Genomic DNA, 23,111 nt, shown 5'->3' on the forward strand with positions numbered 1-23,111 from the left:
GGGGCTGATAAAACAAAATAAGCATAGACTACATGGCTTAAACAACAGAAATTTATTTCTCAGTTTTGGAGGCTAGAAAGTTCAAGATCAGGATGCCAGCATGGCCAGGTTCCGATGAAGGGTACCTTCCAAAATGCAGACTGCCATCTTCTTTCTGTGTCCTCACATGGTAGAAGAGGCAAGGGAGCTCCCCGGGGGTTTCTTTTACAAAGGTATTAATCTTCTTCAGGAGGGCTCCACCTTCATGATTGAAACACCTTCCAAAGGCTCCATCTCCTTATACCATCACATTAGGCATTAAAATTTCAACATATGAATTTTGGGCAGGACACAAACACTCAGACCATAGCATGCAGGGTATCTGCAAATCTTAGCATGGGCTTTCAGACTACTCTCAGAATAAGACAATATATGTGACAATAAGGCAACTATGTGATTTCAGTGTTACTAACCAGCATAGCAATACAGGGATGTGCACATAGTTAATCATTCAGTACTTCTCAAAACTTCTGGTTTCAAGTCCACTTTGTACCCTGAAAGTACTGAAGATCCCAAATAGTCTTCATTAAAGAGGGTTATATCTATTAATATTTACTGCATTGGAAATTAATGACTACTTTTACTACTTTTGACTACTTTTACTTTTACTACTAATACTAAGAGATTTTTAAAATATTTTGACTCTAAAAAAGCAATAAGAACTCATTACATATTAATATAGCGTATTTTTATGAAATTGGTTAGTAATACCAGTGGTATTCATCCACAATTTTGCAAATTTCTTTAACGCCCAGATTAACAGGAGACAACTTCTCATATTGGGTTCTAAGTTCAGTCTGTTTTATTATGTTAAAATATGTATTGTAACTGTACTGCATGTGTTCAAAAGTTAAAGACACACAGGAGATATAAAAAAGACCTAAATCAAACTTCTAGAGATAAAAACTAATATGTGAGTTTTAAAAATGCAACTGATGAAATTGGTGGTAGATCAGACATTGCACAAGAAAAAAAATTAGTAAGCTAAAGACAGCCATAGAGAAACTCCAAAATTGAACATGAAGAAAAAACAGGATCCTCTTTTAAAGTAATGAAAAGAGGATCAGCAAGCTGTGGGGCAATTACAAGTAGTCTAATACACATGAAATTGAATTCCCCAAAGGAGAACAAGGATAAATACAGAAAAAAAATTTGAAGAAATAATGTACATAAACTATCCATTTTTAAAATGAAACATATAAACCCACAGATATAAAGAGCTCAAGAAACCCAAGACCAAGAAACATACAAGAAAAGACAAAAGAAGAGAAACCTATTAAAATGCTAAGACAATTTTGACAGTGAGAGAAGCTATCCATATACAAGGCCAGAGAATAGAAGGGAACTCACTGTACTTCTATAAATTTTTTTTTTATAAATTTTACTTATAAAATTTTATACTTTTATTATAAAACTAAACTGGTTTAAAAAGTAAGTTTTTTTGTAAATATTAGAACTGATAAGTATTTTAATGTGGTTGCAGGATATAATATAAAAATGTATTTATATATACTACTAACAGTCAAACTGAAGTAAAAAAAAAGATACAATTTAAAATAGTATCAAAATATCGTATGGCTAGGGATAAATCTGACAAAATGATGCAGAATACCTTTACATTGAAACTACAATATTACAAAAAGTAACTAAAAGACTTAATAGACTTACCTTGCTCATGGGTTAGAAGACTCAACATTGTTAAAATGTCAGTTTTTCTCAAACTGATATGTAACTATACATTTGATAAGTTCCTCCCAAAAATCACAGGAGATGTTTTATGCAAATTAAAAACTGACTGTAAAAGTCCTATAATAGTCAAAGGAAATTTAACAATGAACACAACTGGAGAACTAACATTCTGTGTTTTCAAGACTTGTTATAAAGTTACAGTAATTAATAAAAAAATAAAAAATAAAAATAAAGTTACAGTAATTAATTGGCACCAAAATTACAAAATGGACAAGTGGAAGAAAATAGAATTGGAAGCTGATCCACAAATATATGGATAAATTTTTGACAAATGCACAAATGAGGAGAAATGAGTCTTTTATTAATATGGATATACAATTATATATCCACATACAAAAAATGAATTCCAATCTATCATATCATACACAAAAATTAATTCAAAGTGGATTCTAGACCTAAATTTAACATAAAAGACAAGACTTTGAGTTAGGCAAAACTTCCTCAATATGACATCAAAAGAATAATACAAAGTTAGGGGAAAGCTAATTGATAAACTGAACTTCATCAAAATGAAAGACTTGCAGCCATTGAAAGACACCATCAAGAGAATGAAAAAGACAAGCCAAGTCAGGATCAAATATTTGTAAAGTATATAGCTGATAAAGTATTTGTATCCAGAATATAAGACTCTGCAAAGGTCAATAATTAGAAAACAAACACAATTTTTAAATGAATTAAATCGACAAGACACCAGTACCACCATTAGAATAGATAAAATCAAAAACACTGAGGTGAGGGTATGAAGAAAATAGAACTCTCATATGCTGCTGGGAACTGGTAATTTCTTAACAAGTCAAAATACACCTACCATACAATCAACCATTCCACATTTAGGTATTTCCTCAAGAGAAATGAGAGTGTATTACCATACAAAGTCTTGTACTCAAATGTTCACGGGCCATATTTGAAAACAACTCAAATATACTTCAATAGGTGAATGGATAAGCAAATTGTGAGGTATACATACAATGTAATACTAGTCAAGAAAAAGAAGAAATGAAATATTAAAATACACTACAACAAGGATGAACCTTAAATAATTATGTGGGTTAAAAGAAGACAGACAGAGTGGGAATACTCAGGTAAGTGGTTGGTGGCCTGGGGACAAAGGGTGGAAAAGGGAGTGATGGGAGCAAGGGATTAAAAGGAGTGATGGGCCTGTTCATTATCCTCACTGTAGGGATGATTTCACAGGTGTATAAATGAGTAAAAACTTCACAAATTATACACTTAGTGTGCAGTTTATTATAGGTCAAATATTCTTCCATAAGTCTGCTTTTTAAAAAGTTAAATAAATGCCCTAATGAAAACCATTAAAATAAGCCATACATTTGTTTCTCATCTTGGAAATGTTTTTGACATAATTTTGAGAGGAAAATAGCAATTATTAAGAACTAAAAGCTTTTCCACATGAAAAAATTTACAAATGTTTAAAAGAGTATAACTTTTCGTTACCATGACTACTCAGTAGCTCCATAAAATGGTTTTAGTTAAATGGTTCTTTTCTGTTAGACATTTCTGCAAAACTAGATACTTACGTTTATATTCTAACACATTTTTTGCAGAAAAAAAATGTTAAAGAACAATGATTTAAAACAAGAAATTCTTAGAAGTCCAGTGATACAAAAGTTAAGTCTGATTTAAACACTTGATGATTTTAGAACTGTATAAATAATTATTTCACTAAAAATTAATGATCTGTGCAAAAAATAGATTCAATATCTAAAATTTAACTTTTTGATTATTTAGCTTTTATTTGCTTAAAGAGGAAATATATATTAGTTAACTGTCTCAGACTCACTAAGGTGAAATATCTACTAATGGCAATGTACTTAGAACATAAATTAACATATTATTTTTATCAAAAATAGAAAAAAGGGGGGGGGTGGCCGTTGGCCCAACTGGTAGAGCATACAACTCTTGATCTCAAGATCATGATTCCAAGCTCCACATTGAGTGTGGAGCATACTTTAAAAAATAGAAAAAAGAAAATCACCACTGTGGCAAAAGCAAAGTTAACTTGAATTATTTGGATTCAGCACTATAATCATATAAAGAGTAAAAAAGCATTTAAAACCTGACATTTTAATGTTTACAATTTTATAAATCCAGCTGTAAAGCCTAGTTTAAGATCAAATGGGTAGGGGATCCCTGGGTGGTGAAGCGGTTTGGCGCCTGCCTTTGGCCCAGGGCGCGATCCTGGAGACCCGGGATCGAATCCCACGTCAGGCTCCCGGTGCATGGAGCCTGCTTCTCCCTCTGCCAATGTCTCTGCCTCTCTCTCTCTCTCTCTCTCTCTCTGTGTGTGACTATCATAAATAAATAAAAATTAAAAAAAATAAAAATAAAAAGATCAAATGGGCACTATATGTATTTACAAGAAAATGAAAACCAAAATAGAGAATAACTGTGCTATGTCATTTTATTCTTCAAATTTTTATTTAAATTCTAGTTAGTTAACATATTGTCATCTTAATTAAAAAAAAATACTCAAGCATGGGTCTGGTGTCAAATTAGTATAACAGTAACACTGAAAATTAATTGAGTAACTCAGATGCCATTTTTAAAGTAGATGGACTGTTCTTTTTAGGATTAGAATGATTTGCAAATTGACTTCTGTGCAAGTTAGCTCCTTACAACTATTAAACTATTAAACTCTGTGTGGGAATCAAACAAAACCTACAAATAACATCTCTTTATCTCATTTAGTGCTCAGTCCTCTTGGTCCTGAAGCCCATTTGCTATCACGGAGAGACACATACAGGTGACCTATCTCACAGCTTCAAGTGGTCAGAGAGACACCTGATTTATAAGTTGGTGTGTAAGCCCATGTTTTCTTTCTTTCTTTTTTTTTTAAGCACGTGTTTTCTATCAATAGTTTTAGAATACATGGGAATGTTAAGCAATCATCATTAAGAGAAAAAAATGGAATTTATTTATTTTTATTAGTTTCAGTGGACATGTTATCACAAAATAGGATAAGGTGCATAGTTTCTTCAGCTTCCACGCAAAACAAACACTATGTCTGAATAATAACAGGTCATGCATGCCTCCAACTAGAGATCTGAGCTATGACCACCGTCTAACACAAAACTGAGTCAAAAAATATTTATATATGTATACCCAGTCACCATAACAATTTTCCAGAACAATCAGTTTTGTAATACTGGCTCTAGAAGGCTATTTAACATTATTTTTATTGGTTTTTAAATGCTTTTTATTGCTGTGATTTGAATTCTCATTTCCTTGATACTTGATTTTATTTACTTAAATGTGCATATGCACATATTTTTTGTGACATTTATATTTGGATCTTTTGCTGATTTTACAATTATCTTTTTTTTCAGTTAGACAACAAATCCTTTGTCAAATACGTATTTTGTGAATATTTCAACCCAGTTTATGGCTTGCCTATATGGTTTTTAAACGGGGCCGGGGATAACCAGAAGTTTTATTTTGATGAAATCTTATTTATAGAATTTATGATTATGGCTTTAGGTATCCTGACTAAAATCAAACCATGAAGAAAGAATCTTATGCTTCCATATGACTGTTAAAAAGATGAAGAATAAACATACTTTTACATTCACTTACATAGTTACCATTTCTGCTATTCTTCATTTCTTCCTATACAACAAAATCATCATGTGCTATTCTCTTTGATCTGAAGAATTTCCTTTAGCACTTCTATAACGCAGATGTGCTGTTGACAAATACATTCAAACTTTTTTTGAGTGAAAATATTTTTGATCCATCTTCAAATTGAGGGATATTTTCAGGGGAAACAAAATTGGGGATTAATAGTTGTTTTTTTCTTTCAGTGCTGTAGAAATGCTGTTCCACTGTCTGCTGCCTCCCTTTAATTCTGATGTAAAGTCAGCAATAGTTTATGTCATATTTTCCCTCTTGATAATGTGTTCTTTTTCTCTAGATGCTTTCAATATTTTCCCTTTGTATTTGTTTCTTAAGAGTTAGCCAATGATGCATCCATATGTATTATATCTCATATATATATCCTGTTAGAGTTGCCTGAACTTCTTAAATCTGAAAATGAATTATTCTCACAAAAGAATAATTCAAAGTGAGTCTACTTTGGCCAGTATATCTTCAAATACTTGTTATGCTCCATTATTTCTTTCCTCTTTTACTAAGGCAGCAAATACACAAAAATTAGACCCTTAATATTATTCCACAGGTCACTAACAATCTATTCTACTTGTATCCTTTATTCTCTTTGTCTGTGAGATTAAATAATTCATATTGAATTATCTTCACATTTATCAACAATTTCTTCTGCATTCCTAAGCTGCTCTTGAAGCCATTCATTTAATTTTTCATTTTACATATTTCACTTTCCAGTTCTACAATTCCCATTTTAAAAAATATAGTTTCTAATTCTCTATCTCTTCACTCATTAGAGTCATATTTTCCTTTAAGTCCTATATACTTATAAGTGCTACTTTAAAATTCTTGTCAGCTAATTTCAACATCTGGTTCATCTCAGAGTCAATTTCTGTTTATGGTTTTTCTCTTGATTGTAGGTAATATTTTCTTGTTTTTTCACATTACTAGTAAGTTTTTATTGTGTAACATAAATTGTGGAAGATATATCATAGAGACTCAACTCTACCGTCACCCTCTGAAGAGGCTGATTTAGATTTCTATTAGATTGTTACCTTGGCTAGATTAAAAATCTGACCTTCTTACTGAGCAACATCTGAAATTTCTACCAAATCCTTTTAATCTCTCAGCTTTTTGTTTCCACCAAATCTTCCGGAGCATGGCATACTATGTATAGTCCAGAGGTCGATCAAGGATTTGATTTACACACAACTTTCTTCTTATTCTCCAGCTACCCTAGAGTATGCAAACTGACAAATATCCTTCGGTGGCAAACCATATAAATGCAAGTGTAGCCTTTAGTTTCTATCTACACTTGGTTCAGACTTTCCAACACTTGCTTTTATTTATATTTGACATCTGCTGGCAAGTCAGTAAATACCATCTTTTATTTCACTATCAGAACACTAACATTTATTTATAACAACTTACAATTTCTCAAGTAAATATTCCTCTAAAATTGTGTTATTAAATAAGATATTTGCTTTTATTTTAAAGAAGTATGTAATAACAAAGAATAAGGTTGTTTAAATGCTCTACTACAGATATTACTAGTCAAACGTGTTGTACTGTATATACTAAAGCATTTAGACACTTCATTTTTTTTGTTTTGTTTTAATCAATTTGGACAGTTGACTGTCTAATCATAAGCTAACCTCTGCGAGAGTCATGAAGAGAAATTTAAGCATTTATCCTCAAGCTCTCTGTAATGTTTAATATATGCTCAAATGTTTTTACAGTATAGGATTGGCATTTCAGGTATCTCCAGTTGAAAAAATAGACCTGTCTCTCCAGATTACGAGCACTGTATTTTATTCTAACATGTTGCAGAATGCCTTTGAATATCACAGTAAAGGCATTGGCATAGAAATGAAATGAGAACATAATTATGTTTACTTTTCTTGGGATATGGAATAAGCTATCATCTAAACATTATAATAATTGTATTATATTTAACAAGTTCTCGTCAGAGGAAGGCAGCAAAGGTATTAATTAATCAACCAAAACAGAAAGTGGTTATACTCCCTGAGGTTTTAGGTTTAAAATTAGAAAATAATTATAATGTAATTTGGGAAGTCTGGGTGGCTCAGCGGTTGAGCACCCGGCTTCAGCCTAGGGTGTGATCCTGGAGTCCCAGATCGAGTCCCACATCGGGGCTCCCTGTGAGGATCCTGCTTCTCCCTCTGCCTATGTCTCTGCCTCTCTCTGTGTGTCTTTCATGAATAAATAAAATCTTTAAAAAAAAAGAATTATAATGCAATTAAATAATTCTCAGCTTAAGTGTTATGCATTGAGCAGATATATATGAATAGAAACTACGTGAAACTGTGTGTATACAGTATGTATAGCTACTGTCTAAAGAGAAATACTTAGATATTTCTTCCATTTCTCATGTTTATATTTTAATGCTAATAGAACTCAAAAGAATTCTATCATTTGCAGACCATAGACTCTACATATGTGAAGAAAATGCCTTCACACTCCCCTCTCAGTGATCTAACTCAAAAGTAAACACATCCATAAAATCAAAATCACTCACATAATTTTCTTTCATAGCACTTATGCCAAGTTTTTACACTATTTTTATTTGGATATCTACTTCTTTAATTTCCATCTATTCTACTAGACAATGAGTATCTAGCATTCAAGGATGGTTATCTTTTTTATTCAACACTGTGTGCCCACTGCCTACCTCTGTGCCGGCACATGACTAACATCTAATAAACATCTATTAAACATCTAATAAAAGGACTGAATAAGTGAATGCATGGCTGAAATACCTATCTAACTTTTTTTGTACAAATTCCCCTTCCAAAAACAACCAAAAGAAAAGAAAAAACCACTACACAGCTGGGATTTTTTTAAGGTTTTATTTATTTACTTCAGACAGAAAGAGAAAATAAACAGGGAGGAGTGAGGGAGGGTCAGAAGGAGCCGGAGAACCAGACACCCTGCTGAGCTGGGAGCCTGATACAGTACTTGATTCCAGGACCCCAAGATCATGACCTGAGCCAAAGGCAGACCTTTAACCCATTAAGGAACCCACGTGCCCCTAAAAATGTTCTGATTATATAAAGTATTATAAGTAGTGCCTGTTATTATATTTACAAATTTCAAAATATAGGATTTTCCATAAGATTCATAACCTGATTTTTCCCTATAATTAATGGGCCATTATAGCACATAATTAGCAATTTACATATTTCTTTATAATATTCATGAAAGCTAACACCTTAAAATCAGACCAAAAATCGTGTATTTTTAATAATTATAATCAATGATAAGAATTCTTAAGCAAAAATTTTCCTTAACTAGGAAAACCCAGGGCTTTAAACCTAATAGTCACAAAGCCAAATAGTAAAGAATTGACCACAAAGTCCTAACCCCACTGAAAAAGTAGAAGTAACTAAGAAGAAAGTTGGTTATATATATTTTAAGTAGAAATTCTTAACTGTTTATATAGAACTTTCATAATTTTGCCAGTAACATAATTTTGTTATCCTTTCAATTCATATCAAATTATTAAGTTATCCAGCACAATACTACTTGATTCTCATTTATTCTTAAGTGTTAAAAGTTGAGGCCTGACAATAGAAACCTGCGAGTACTTATAATACCCAGTTGCTCAAATAATTTTTTTAAACAATTAACTAAAATTGCACAACCACTTTGGAAAATTATCTATCAGTTTCTCAAAAAGCTGAGAATTAGCCCTAGCACCCAGGAATTATATTCCTAATAAACTATCCAAAAGAAATAAAAATATATGTGTGCAGAGAGCCTGTATAAAAATGTTTGTAGTAGCTTCATTCATAATAGTACCAATTTGGAAAAAAACCTAGATATTCATCAAGAGTAACTTCTTTGCTCCTATGAATATTATTAGGAAATAAAAAAAATTACTGATAAAAACCAGCATCATAGATGGATCTCAAAAAAAAAAAATTGTGTTGAGTGAAAGCAAACACAGTACACACCCTGATTTCATTTATTTGAAAAATGCTACAACAGGTCAAACTAACTTGTGATATTTTCTTCTGTGGGGAAGATAGACTGGAAAGGAAACCAAGGAAACTTAACAAAATGATAGAAATAGATGTCTGTGATTTGATATGCATTAATAAAATTTGGACAGATATACTGAATATCTGAATGTGGAACTGTATATAAGTTATATCTTAATTAACAAACATTTTTCAGATAAGTGCATACCACAACACCATTATTTTATGATCAGATTTTTTTAATACTCATAATACATTTTTATCTACATCATCTGTAGAAAAGAAAAATTGTTCATTACTACACACTCTGACAGAAAAAATAGAACAGTCTAATCTTCATTTTTCAGCAAGGACAGCTGAAGCAAAGACCATAAGACAGGCTTAAAAATACACTGTATATGAAAACATTGTGTAAGTGATGAAATTTTATATAACATTGTGGATGCAACAAAAATTTTATTATATTCATAAAAAATATTTCAAATCCCTTCACTTGGAATTTCCTTTAAAAAGCTTGTTAGGAGGTGTCTAGTACAACTCAAAAAAACTGTATCAACTGACCCAGCTTAATTTGAAGATGAATAGACATTATGTAGAAGAAACTACCTAAGCAAATATGAAAAACAATTCAAAATTTATAATTCGTAAGTGATTATACATTATCCAAAAATGTTATTTCTTGGGACACCTGGGTGGCTCAGTGGTTGAGTGTCTGCCTTTGGCCCAGGGTGTGATCCCGGAGCCCCAGGATCGAGTCCCACATCGGGCTCCCTGCATGGAGTCTGCTTCTCCCTCTGCTTACGTCTCTGTCTCTCTCTCTCCCTGTCTCTCATGAATAAATAAAATATTTAAAAACAAACAAACAAAAAGATGCTCTTATTAAATATTTACAGAAACATGATTATCCTCATCTTACAAGGGTAAAATTGATATTCGAAAAAACTAAACAGCTGACATATGGTCATATTACTTTATTTGTTCATTTTTCAGCAGAAGTATGATTTAAAATTGGGCCTGAGTCATTTGACTACATCAAATTGTCTCCTGATATCATTGTCAAATTTGATCATTCATTTAGTATTACTGAATCAAGTATTTGAAATTCTGGAAGTAAATGCAAGTAACGTAATACTTGAAATGTATCAGAAGTAAAACATGTTGTGAAATTTGCAATTTAATTAAGCATAAACAAGATCTATTAGGGAAAATGCTCTAATCAGATGTTCAGTGCCTGATGTCTCAGTATAATTGAAAAATTGATATCATGTACTCCATAAAAATATGTATATGTCTTTTTTTTCATTGCTAGTAATAACTTTAAAAATAAAAAATGTCATGCAGGGAAATGCCCTATTGATTTTAAGGTTAACAATTCTTTAAAGTTACTTAAGTTCTTACTTAAATACATGTAATGTAAATCTTTATATGATTTTATATTTTTAATTTTATCCAGAAATATTTTTTAAAATTTTAATAACATATAAATTGTCATACCTGAAGTCAAACCAGAATAGCATCAAATTATTTATGTCATAAACTATACTCGCTTCATGTATATCTGCCATACCAATCTTTCATTCTGCAATGAAAGCCGCAGGAAATAATGTATGTACTAGTATGACATGCTCAGTTCTCAAAACATTGGAAATCAGATGGCTACCTGAAGTGGCCTTAACTGGTGAGCATCTTATATGTACCTATAAGAAAGAATGTATTTCAGAATCAGTAAAACCTATCCTCAATAAAACATGCCCTTTGATTTGTTGTTTTGTTTAAAATTAATCATAAAGTAGAACTACTTAAATACTATACTCCCAAAGTCTCAGCAGACTGGGAAAGAAACAAAATAGAACTTTTGGGAATTCAAATATAATAGTTAAAAATAAAACAAGAAGGAAGTGCAAAACAATAGATTAGATGAGCTAAATAAAACACTGGTGAAAATGAAGACAGAATTGAGGAAAAAATAAGCAAACACAATAAAAACGATGAGGAAAATGAGAAAATTTAGGAGAGATAATGAGAAGACCTAAGATAATTTTAAACAGAAAACCAGCAGAGAGTGTAAAGACAAAAGAATCTGTATTTGAAGAGACAATGACTCAAAACGCTCAAATAGTAAAATAAAGTAAATAAATCTACACCTAGTTATATTATGTTGAAACTGGAGATAAACAGGCAAAGGAAAAGGTATAAAGCTATCAAAATCCTCAAAAGCGAATGGCAGCCATACTAGAACAGAGTCTTCTACATCAATAATGAAAGACAGAAAACTTTAAAATAATATCCTCCACATTATAAAAGAATATAATCACCAATATAGAACTGTGTTTTAATAAACTATCTTTCTGGAATTAATGTAAAATAAATCTATATGAATAGTATCTATATCCGATGAAATATTTTTTAAAAGTGCAGACATTTTAAAAATCTAATTAAAAAAATGAAAATTAGAAATAAATCAGAAGAGTGATTATATCAAAGTGTTCCAACATCCCAGTCCTTAATTATTATTTACTTTACATTTTAAATAGGCATAGTAAAACTCAAGAATACCCACAAAAATAATAGTTCCAAAGCAGAGAAGGGAGAAAATGTGATAAAAAACAAACACATACCAAACTCCATTAATGCAACATGAAGCAAGAAAGAAGCTAAAATGATTCAAGTAGAACTATGAACAGATAAAAGAGATGAAGATAAACAAGAATTAAATATAAAATGTAATAATTCATCACTTATACAAAAGAAAATGTCTAATTTCAGGACTCTAGTTGCATACCAACACATAAAAGATCAACAATATTAAATCCTAGCAAGGATGTGAAGAAGCAACAGATGTTCTCATTCATTGCTAGTGGGAATGACACTGATACAGTTACTTTGGAAGATAGATAGTTTGGCAGTTTCTTACAAAACTGAAGAAACTTAAAATATGTTCTAGCAATCATACTCTTTGGTACCCACACAAATGAGTTGAAAACTCACGTTCACACAAAACCTGTACATGAATTATTACAGCATCTTTACTCACTACTATCAAAACTTGGAAGCAACTAAAATGTCTTTCAATGGGTGAATAGATAGACGGTGTTTGTTTTAACATCCAAAAACATCCATAATATGAAAATACCCATAAAATAGAATGCTATTAAGCAATAGAGATAACCAATGAAACCATAAAAAAATGTCAGGAAGCCAAAAAAAAAGAAAGACAGACAGACAGGCAGACAAGACATGGAACAATCTTAATGCATATTTCTAAATGAAAAAAAAAAACAATCTGAAAGAGTTACATACTATGATTCCAACTGTAGAACATTCTGAAAAGGCAAAACTGGAGATAATAAAAAGATCAGGAGTTGTCGAAGGTTCAGGAGAAGGGAAGGAATGAGGAAAAGGAGGGGACAGGGGAGTTTTTAGGTCAGTGAAACTATTTTGTATGATACTATAATGATACATGTCATTATACATTTGTCAAAAATCACAGAAGGAACAACACAGAGTGAACTCTAATGTAAACTACAGGTTTTAGTTAATAATAATGTGTCAATACACACTGGCTCATCGATTGTAATAAATGGACCATACTAATGTAAGATGATAATAATAGGGGAATCTAGAGGTGAGGATAGTGAGATGTATGGAATCTCTTGGTAACTTCCACTGAATTTTTCTATAAACATATACTGCTCAAAATAGTCTATTATTTTAAATAATATTAGTATATTTTAATTTTTAAATTATCATAAAGTTTCTAAGAGTATATCCTAAATTTATCACTGAAATTTTTCTTTTGAAATACTTGTGATATTGCCAAAAAAAAGTATATTCCATACACCTACAGATATCTGGAAAGAAATAAAAGCATGCTATAGATACGCTCTATAGCACCAAAAAAAATGTTGTAATTTAAGCATTTATAAATAAGAAATTAATGTGCAAATAGATAAAAGACTCAATATACAGATGTCCTTTCATGTAAAAATTCAGTGGAAAACAGAAAATTCATTAAATAACTTCAGCCAAAACAACATACTTGCTTTAAATATCTGGTTAAATCTGCTTTAAAAATTGCTGAGCCCGTATATAAATGAAGTTGTTATTTCTTCCATATTAATTACTGAGTTTTCCAGAAACGTGACTTTGTGCTTGTGCATGCAATTCAGCGAAGTCTGAAGACAGATTACTTCAAGACACTTTAGAATTGTCACCTGTTTCCAAGGGTCAAATGGTAAATTTTTATAGGGAATACTATAAAACTTCCTCCATAACACTACTGATGTATTCATATGATCTTTACACGTGGCAACTTTACAGAAGGTCTACTTCTATCCTTGATAGTCTGTCACCAGGTGCCACACAAAATAGCATGTTTCCACCATCACCGCTTTTTCCTGAGTAGCTACAGAGGCATTTCTTATATAGACTCCAAAGAGAATAGCACTTCTGATGAGTGCAATACTGTGGGCCTACCTATAGACATCTATGCGAAAGCACTGCAGATGTGTTACCGATTTAAAATAATAAATGCAATTGGACCATAGAGATCATAAACATAAATTTAAAATTGTACTTCCACTCACGCCTAGATATCTTACAGCACTACTGTGTCATCTATTTCTATAGCTCCACTGGAAAATATGTCTTATATTTCACATATTATTCTCTTTCTGTGCCTTTTTGTGTTAACTTATTGCTTTCAAATCCCTTAAATCTACTATTTCAAGTGATCCAAAAATATCACCATTTCAGTAGAACAACTCTAAGGCTACCTGTATTTCAAATTACAAGCTAATTATGTTCTTTCACAATCTCAAAGCGTCAAATTTGTATGAATAGATTTAATCATAAAACTTCAAATTACTGGTAATTAAAAATGCCTCCTCTCTATAATACCTAATAGTTAAGTAGAGAATTGTAAATGAAATGTGTTAAATATTGTACTGAAATGATAAAGATATAATTCCAAAAGATAGAGTCTTGCTGTCAACATACAATATTTTCAGTATGGAATAATTTTTCTATATTTAATTAAATGCATCTTGTGAATTAATTTAGCAGGTACTTTTTAATACCAAAATTTCAGTTACAGTGTTTATTTTCCATGTAGCTCTAGAAAAATATTTTCAAAAGAAAATTATTAAAGAATTATCCAAAACTGCAAAAGAATTCTGAACAAAATAAAAGTTTCTAAATGCACTTGGAAGAGCTATACTTTAAGTCCAACTAACTAAAAAGAAAAATGTCAGTACAGGATATATAAAGCATTATAAGAAATAATACAATAGCACCATAATTCTCTTTCATTTACAAGAACAATTGAACACATTTCCCACCAGAGTGGTTACTGATCTTCACTGAAAATGGCAAATTGCTTTATTTTATTCTATCATACAGTTTTCTTTGAAATGGCGCTGTTTGGGAGCATCTATCACCGTGATGGCTTGAGCGGGGACAATGAAAGATATTTCTCTGTTCTAGACTACAATGGTACTGAAAAGTGGACCAGGGGACCAAGTAAAATTTATAATTTACCAAGTAGCCTCCAGTAACCTGAGAAAAACAGAAAAAGAAGAAACTGATTGAAAAAAGCAGAAACTAATGTCCTAAAGAGAAAGGCTGGTGTTTCCATAACAAAAGCTGGGTCCCAAGGGAACTGAAGCACCAAAGCTAATTATAAAAAAAAAAAAAACAGTAATATCAGAATATCAGAATGGAGAAAGCTTCTGAGAACTCTGTCCTCAAAAAGGTTGAATAAGAGGATGAATAAATGGTTTCAGTTTCATGCAACTATTATCCATCTAATATTTACTGAGCCGTTCCTATGTTCCAATCAGTGAAAATTCAACATGAGAAAATGTCAGTACTGTGTCAACCATATTGAAATAAATTTCTTTAAAGTCAGTACCTGCCCCCAAAAACCATCCTGTTGAGTAGTCAGAACTGCATTCCATTAGACTCTAAGATGTTTAGCTGTGCAGGCATTTACATATTAATTATTCTGAGTTACAGTGCCTTCCTCTGTTAAATGGGGATAAAATCTTTGCCCTGTCACCTTTCTTATCTATTGTTTTTAAGACTATGGAGTCCATGACCTAATTTCTCCCTTTGGGTTTTTAACATTTAAGATATAACTTTACATTTGCATGTAACAATCATAAAAGTAGAGAAAAATCAAAACAATGGAAGCCTGTGGCCTCATCTATAATAAATCACCTTTGGGGGCTAGAGACAAAAGTAATTTAAACAGGATCCCATTGATCATCATAGACTAAGAAATAAATCTATACATAACTGACTCTGTTCTATTCTATTTAAACTAGTGTGTATAAAACTATCCTAAATCAAACCGATTCTAATAAATGGAGAATTAGAGATTATTTCCTATATTATCTAGCATATCTTGTTAGTTAGGAGAGAAGATATACAAAGGAAAAGGGGTTTGCTCAAAGACATAATGTGGTTAGTGGTTAGAGATGGAACATGGATTTCAGGAGGGTTCCCACCATTCCCAGAACTGATAAAAGGCTCACTGTGCCTAAAGTGTATAATTACAGTATACTGTATAGATGTTTATGCTGAACATCGGCTTTTCTTCTGGCAATGTGTGATTTTGATGCATGCCAGGCAGAGGGTGCCTTCATGACCATCCCCCAATAAAAATCCTGGGTGCTGAACCTCTAGGAAGTTCACTGGGTGGCAGCATTTGTCACAACTTGTCACTTGTCACAACTCACTGCTGGAGGAATCGAGCATGTGGACTCCACTGGGAGAAGACTCTGGAAGCTTGTGCCTGGTTTCTCTTAGACACTCACCAATGCACCTGATCCTTTGGCTGGAATAAATCCTAGCCATGCATGAGTATGATATATGCTGAGATCCTGTGAGTCCTCCTAGGAAATCATCAAACCAAGTGTTGATAATGGCATCCTCCTGACAAAGAGATCTATTTTTTAAAAGTACAAAAATGGTGCCAATCACCGGTACAGATTCCTCCAGACTCCTACCACATAATGTTCGAAACTGGTTTGTGACTGGGAGAAAACATTTCTCCATAAGGAAATATGACAAACGAGAAAAAAAAATATCCATGGCTTATGTACTGAAAACCTAATGAAGAAGTAGCTTTTAAAAGATTCTACTATAATAAAAAATTTACACCAGGAAAAAGTAAATCAAGAAAATGATTGCCAGATTTTAAAAGATACCTCACATTTTAACATAGAAATCTTATTTATGTTAATCAAACAGAAGAATAGCCTAACAAACCCTTGAGATACTTTTTTTTTTTTAAATTCAAGAGATTTTCTATGAGGTGAAACTGCTGAAAAAAAATTCTTACATTCAAAGTGGCAATATTCACAGCAATCAAAAAATAAAAATTGTATATTTTAAGTCAATACACAAGGTTTATGTTGCTTACAGATGTATGATTTCACATTGGTCAATGATTAAGAAAATTGAGTTTCTGTCAGTAGGATAAAAAGGCCAAAACAAAATGTGATTTGCAACATGTTTTAAGAATCGTTATTAATATTTAACAAACATAAAAACATAAGGTTTCAAAAGTTGTTTTTATAATATAATTACAGATTGTTATAGAATCAAACATTTCTGTAAAGTGCACTATACATTTTATAATCTGTGAAAAGTATCACATATGAATGTCAGATAATATCTTTAGTTACTTCTTTTTTTAACCAAGGTAATGCTTTTTTATTTAAGAGACAGGAAAATATTTTTTTATGATGAGAAGAGCTACCAAAGAAAAAAGAATGTGATCTATTTGTCTAATGGTTTTAAATATTCAGATAAAAATACTTAACTATAAGGAAAAAGAACACAATTGTGATACCAATTTGCTAAAGATGTAAGAAAATTTATCATCAATCTTCTAAAATATTCAGATTCTTTTTTGTAGAAAGATAAAACAGAAGCACAGAGAAAACTCAAGTAGGTGGTGCATCATTCCATTTTGTTGTACAGGACTGTCAGCCTCAATTGCTACAGATTCCTTTTCCTGACACCCAAACTAAAATGGCTCACAATTCCATAAGGAATGCAATCACCTATCACCTTAAATCTTATTATATTAAGAGAAAATCTTATTCGACTACAGTTACCTGATGACAGAGAAGTTAAACTATCTGAATGAAACTGTGCTATAAAAGAGGCAGAGGAAAGTAGTCATGTATATCTAGGAACCTGTGGCAGCTTGGGCTTAAATAAGAAAAGGAAGGAACTCTCTGGTTCCCCCCCCTTTTTTTTTCCTCTTGAGTTTCTTCATCAATCCTCAAAGTCAATCTCTTCCTCAGGAAATCTCCTATTCAACTATACTAATTACAGTATTCAATCACAGCACAGTGCACTCTCATTCTCTCTCTCTCTCTCTCTCTCTCTCTCTCTCTCTCTCTCTTTTTAAACCAAGTCGGTATGTTTCCTGGTGAAGAGAACAGGTATTGAAGCCATAGATACTTAGCTTTAATACGTGTCACTAAGTCTCACTTTCTTTATCCATAAAAACAGGATAATCATTGAAGCTTCTGTATCATAGGTGACTATGCTTATAAAACACATAATTGGAAAGTAGTAACCCCCTGAGCCTCTGGTTAGCTAAGAACATTCTCACAGCAGCAGTCACTGTGGTATTAAAGAACAGCCCAGAATAGATTCTATTTGCACCAAGGAGTAGAAATGCGGTTATAGCTATAGTGATACCGATAGAGATAGAAATAGAGATGGAAATACAGATATAGGGCAGCCTGGGTGGCTCAGTGGTTTAGCGCTGCTTTCAGCCCAGGGCCTGATCCTAGAGACCGGGATTGAGTCCCACATCAGGCTCCCTGCATGGAACCTACTTCTCCCTCTGCCTGTGTCTCTCCCCTCCCCTCTCTGTCTCTCATTAATAAATAAATAAAATCTTTAAAATATATATAGATATATATATGAGATCAAACCATTACAGTATTGGAAGGAAAAATTATATATATAATATTATAAATATATATTATAAATTATATATACACACTTACATGCATATACACATATATATGTACACAAACACACACAGAGGGAAGATGAGTTTTCTCTAACCATGTTACTACCAAAAGGAAATAACATAAGGAAATTGTAAGAGAGATGATTATATAAAAATAAGGTTTTAAATACAAAAAAGCACCATAAATATAAGCACATAAATTGGTACAAGCTTTTTGGAGAAAAATGCAGTAAGACTTTAAACATCCTTAAAAATGTAGTATCCTTTTGATATCTTGACACCACTTCTAAGAAGTTAATGTAGATGAATGAATAATGTGCCCACAGATTCTGCTGAAAAGAATTTTTGTGGTGTTTTAATGGCAAAGAGAGTGAAAGGGGCGGAGGGAGGGAGGAAAAGAGGAAGGCATAGAGGGAGAACGAGAGAGAGAGAGAGCAAAGGAAAAAAAGAAAAAGAAAGAGAAAGAAGAAAGAAAGAAAGGAAGAAAGAAAGAAAGAAAGGAAAGAAAGAAAGAAAGAAAGAAAGAAAGAAAGAAAGAAAGAAAGAAAGAAAGAAAGAAAGAGGTAGGGAAGGAAGAGGGGAGGAGAGAGGGAGGAAGAGAAGAAACAACAGAGAAGGGAAGGAAGAAGGAAAAGAAAGAAAAGAAAGCTTCAATGTTCAAAAAAAAGGTATATGAATTGTGGTACAATTTACTTACAACATATCAATTACATTACAGGCATTAAAATACAGAATATTTAGGGGCTCCTGGGTGGCTCAGTGGTTGAACATCTGCCTTCGGCCCAGGGCGTGATCCCGGGGTCCTGGGATCAAGTCCCACATGGGGCTCCCCGGAGGGAGTCTGCTTCTCCCTCTGCCTGTGTCTCTGCATCTCTGTGTCTCTCATGAATAAGTAAAATATTTTTAAAAAGAAAATTTAAAAATATCAAAAGATATTCACAATATATTCTAAAGAACTAAACTAAACTAAAAGAAAACCATGGAAGACCTGATAACATATTATTTATACATAGAGAGGAAGGATAAATAACATAATGGGTGGTAAAAGAATGGTTGATTCTTCATTTATTATTTTGTATACTAGAGAACATATAGATACATTTAAAGTATTTGTACATTACATAAACTAGAACATGATAGTTACTATCCAGCTGTAAAATGTCATGAACTATTTCAGTTCATATTTTTTTTATAATCAAGTGATTTCTACTTTACATGTAAAATACAGCAAAGTGGGGTGCCTGGGTGGCTCAGTTGGTTGAGCATCAGATTCTTGGTTTTGGCTCAGGTCATAATCTCAGGGTCCTAGGATGGAGCCCCACATACAGATCTCTGCTCAGCGGGGAGTTGGCTTGAGATTCTCTCCCTCTACCCCTACCCTCTTCCATGCTTGCCTGTTCTCTCTCACAAATAAATAAATATTCTAAAAAAAATAAATACATAAATAAAATATAGCAAGGAGAGTATTAACTAAACAAAAATGAACAATCTAGCAAAAAGTCTCCACTGTGTTTGTCAGAGAATTACTTAACAGTCATTTGAAACTAACGCCATTAAATGTAAAACAAACAGCAACAACAACAAATCGCCATTACTGAGAAGAATGTACCTAGAATGCCAAGACTGCTCAGGAAACTAGCAGTCTGGACATTAATTAATTACAAGAAATGGAAAATTCCAAGTCACATAGTTTCTCAGGGACAGAGGAAAGCAAAGGAAGAATTTTATATCTTTCGTAAATGCACCACCTAAAGTACTATGGAATTAAATATCGTAGATGAAGATACATACATCAAATTCAAGAATATTATTAAAACTCATTAAACCTAAATCCCACCTAAACATAAGTGGAATGAAGTAAACACAGAACAAGGTTCTCCATTTTTTAAACTTAATGAATACATAAGCATTTCCAGTAAGCATCAATAGGTAGTTATATTATCTTAATTGTTTTTTCTTATCATAAATTTTGGGACATTGTAGAGTGCCTTCATTATAATCCATAATCCTTTCAGGAACAAAAATACAGTTTTTTATAGCTTCAGATTCTAAGAAAAATATGGTCACTTCCAGTTTTCTTCCACATGAAGTGCAATACCTTCTAGGAGTTTTGATGACAAAATATATAATCTAAATTTGTTTTGTTTTGCTTTTTTCTACATCTCACCATACTTGACTCCTGTTTCTAATTATTTTAATGATTGGAATATCAAACCTTCCATTATGGTCATTTGTATAGATTTTGGTCAAGCTTTAAAATTTATTACGGAAAAGGATTTGCCTCATTTATTTTTGCATTTCTAATAACATTTACTCTACACGTTAACAGCTACTCAGTAAGTACCAAATAAAACAGAATTTAGATCACTCATATAAAACCTCACATGCAAAACCTGTTACTTGAAGACACAAAATTCTATTCTTTACTACCAGAGTCACCTTCAGGAAAACAGCCTCTCACGATCTCAGGTTCATCATCTGCAACATTTGTAGTGTAGATTCCCACTCTATCCCTCAAGGTGCCTAAGTGAATTAAAGTTTATGAAAACACTAGGGAATCATAAATCACTGAGCAGTACAAGGAATTATCAAGTTTTAACAGCTCTATACATTATTGATGTTTGCTAAGTTTTTATGTAAATTCTAGTTAACATACAGTGCAATATTAGTTTCAGGCGTACAATATAGTGATTCAGCCCTTCCATTTAACAGCCAGTGCTCATCACAGGTGCACTCCTTCATCCCCCTCAACTATTTCATCCATCCCCTAACCACCTCTCCTCTGGTAACCTACTCGTTTGTTCTTTATAGTTAAGACTCTGTTTCTTGGTTTGCCTCTTTTTTTCCCTTTGCTTGCTTGTTTTATTTCTTAAATTTCACATATGAGTGAAATCATATTGGTATTTGCCTTTCTCTGGCTGACTTACTTCACTTGAAATAATGCTCTCTAGCTCCATCCATGTCATTGTAAATGGCAAGATTTCATTATTTTTTTATGGCTGAGTAATATTATGTGTGTATACACACACACACACACACACACACACACACACACACACACCACCCCTTCATTATCCATTCATCTGTCAATAGATACTTGAGTTGTTTCTATAATCTGGCTATTGTCAATAATGCTGTAAACATCAGAGTGCATATATCCCTTTGGATTAGTATTTTTGTATTCTTTGGGTAAATACCTAAATGTGCAATAGTTGGATCATACGAGAGTTCTGTTTTTAACTTTTTGAGGAACCTGCATACTGTTTTCCAGAATGGCTGCACCAGTGTGCGTTCCCATCAACAATGCTACCTTGAAAAAGAAAAGCAAAGCTAGAGGCATGGCAATTCCAGACTTTAAATTATAATACAAAACTGTAGTAATCAAATCAGTATGGTACTGGCACAAAAATAGACACCTAGATCAATGAAACAGAATTTAAAAACCTAAAAGTGAACCCACAACTATATGGTGAATTAATCTTTCATAAAGCAATGGAAAAAAGACAGTCTCTTCAACAAATGGTGTTGGGAAACCCGGTCAATAACATGCAAATGAAGGAAACGGGACCACTTCCTGACATCTTATTAAAAAAAATACAAAATGGAATAAAGACTTAAATGTGAGACCTGAAACCATAAAAATCCTAGAGAACACAAACAGTAACCCAGTTTGACATCAGCTGTAGCAATTTCCTTTTAGACATGTCTCCTGAGGCAAGGGAAACAAAAGCAAAAATAAACTATTGGGACTTCATCAAGATAAAAAGCTTCTGCACAGTGAAGGAAACAGTCAACAAAACTAAAAGGCAACCCACGGAATGAGAGAGGATGTTTGCAAATGACACATCCCATAAAGGACTAGTATCCAAAATACATAAAGAACTTATCAAACCCAACATCTAAAAAATGAATAATCCAAATAAAAAATGGGCAGAGGACTTGAATAGGCATTTTTCCAAAGAAGACATGCAGATATACAACAGACACATGAAAAGGTGATCAACATCACTCATCATCAGGGAAATACAAATGAAAACTACCATGAGATATCACCTCACACTTCTCAAAATGGCTAAAATCAATAGACAAGAAACAACAGGTGCTGGTGACGATGTGGAGAAAGGAGAATCGTCATACATTATTAATTTTTAGTAAAAACTAATACCTGGTACTGTGGGGCATTTATTCCTGTAACTATTTATCTATTCAATTAGAACTTTAAGGCCAAATAAAATATATTTGTCATCCAGAATGTGAAGTTTGTAATCATTTAAAAAGAAACGTATATATTAAAAAGGACACTTTGAAACTAAAAGTTTAGGCTCACATTTTTACTTCATCATTTACTAGCCACATCAGTTAACCTTCCTGAGTCTTAGCTCCCTCCATTATATATAGGAGATGCTAATAATAATAATAATGTCTTTCACAGAGCTTCAAGATAAAAGATTAAATATGTTTCATTTATTAAATATGAAAGTGCTCCATCAACTAGAAGGAATTTCAAAAAATAGTGACTACGATGATTTCATAGTCTGATTTCACTATAAATTTCACTATGATTTCACTATGAATCATTTCATAGATGATTTCACTATGATTTCAAAATCATAGTGACTATGATGTGCAAGACACTAAAAGATTTTACGCATATTTTTGTCAACCTTAAAAGCAACTGTACTAGATAAGTGTTAATG

The 23,111-nt window shown here is 32.4% G+C and overlaps 1 protein-coding gene across 3 annotated transcripts in view; it reads right to left on the reverse strand.

Moving 5' to 3' along the window:
- The window catches only part of NAALADL2 (N-acetylated alpha-linked acidic dipeptidase like 2), a 1,267,271-nt gene that overhangs the window by 1,130,711 nt on the left and 113,449 nt on the right, over positions 1–23,111 (reverse strand). The gene's annotated exons all lie outside the window — the stretch shown is intronic.

This window comes from Vulpes lagopus, chromosome 17, assembly GCF_018345385.1.
Source record: "Vulpes lagopus strain Blue_001 chromosome 17, ASM1834538v1, whole genome shotgun sequence".
In the NCBI taxonomy this organism is placed as follows: Eukaryota; Metazoa; Chordata; class Mammalia; order Carnivora; family Canidae; genus Vulpes; species Vulpes lagopus.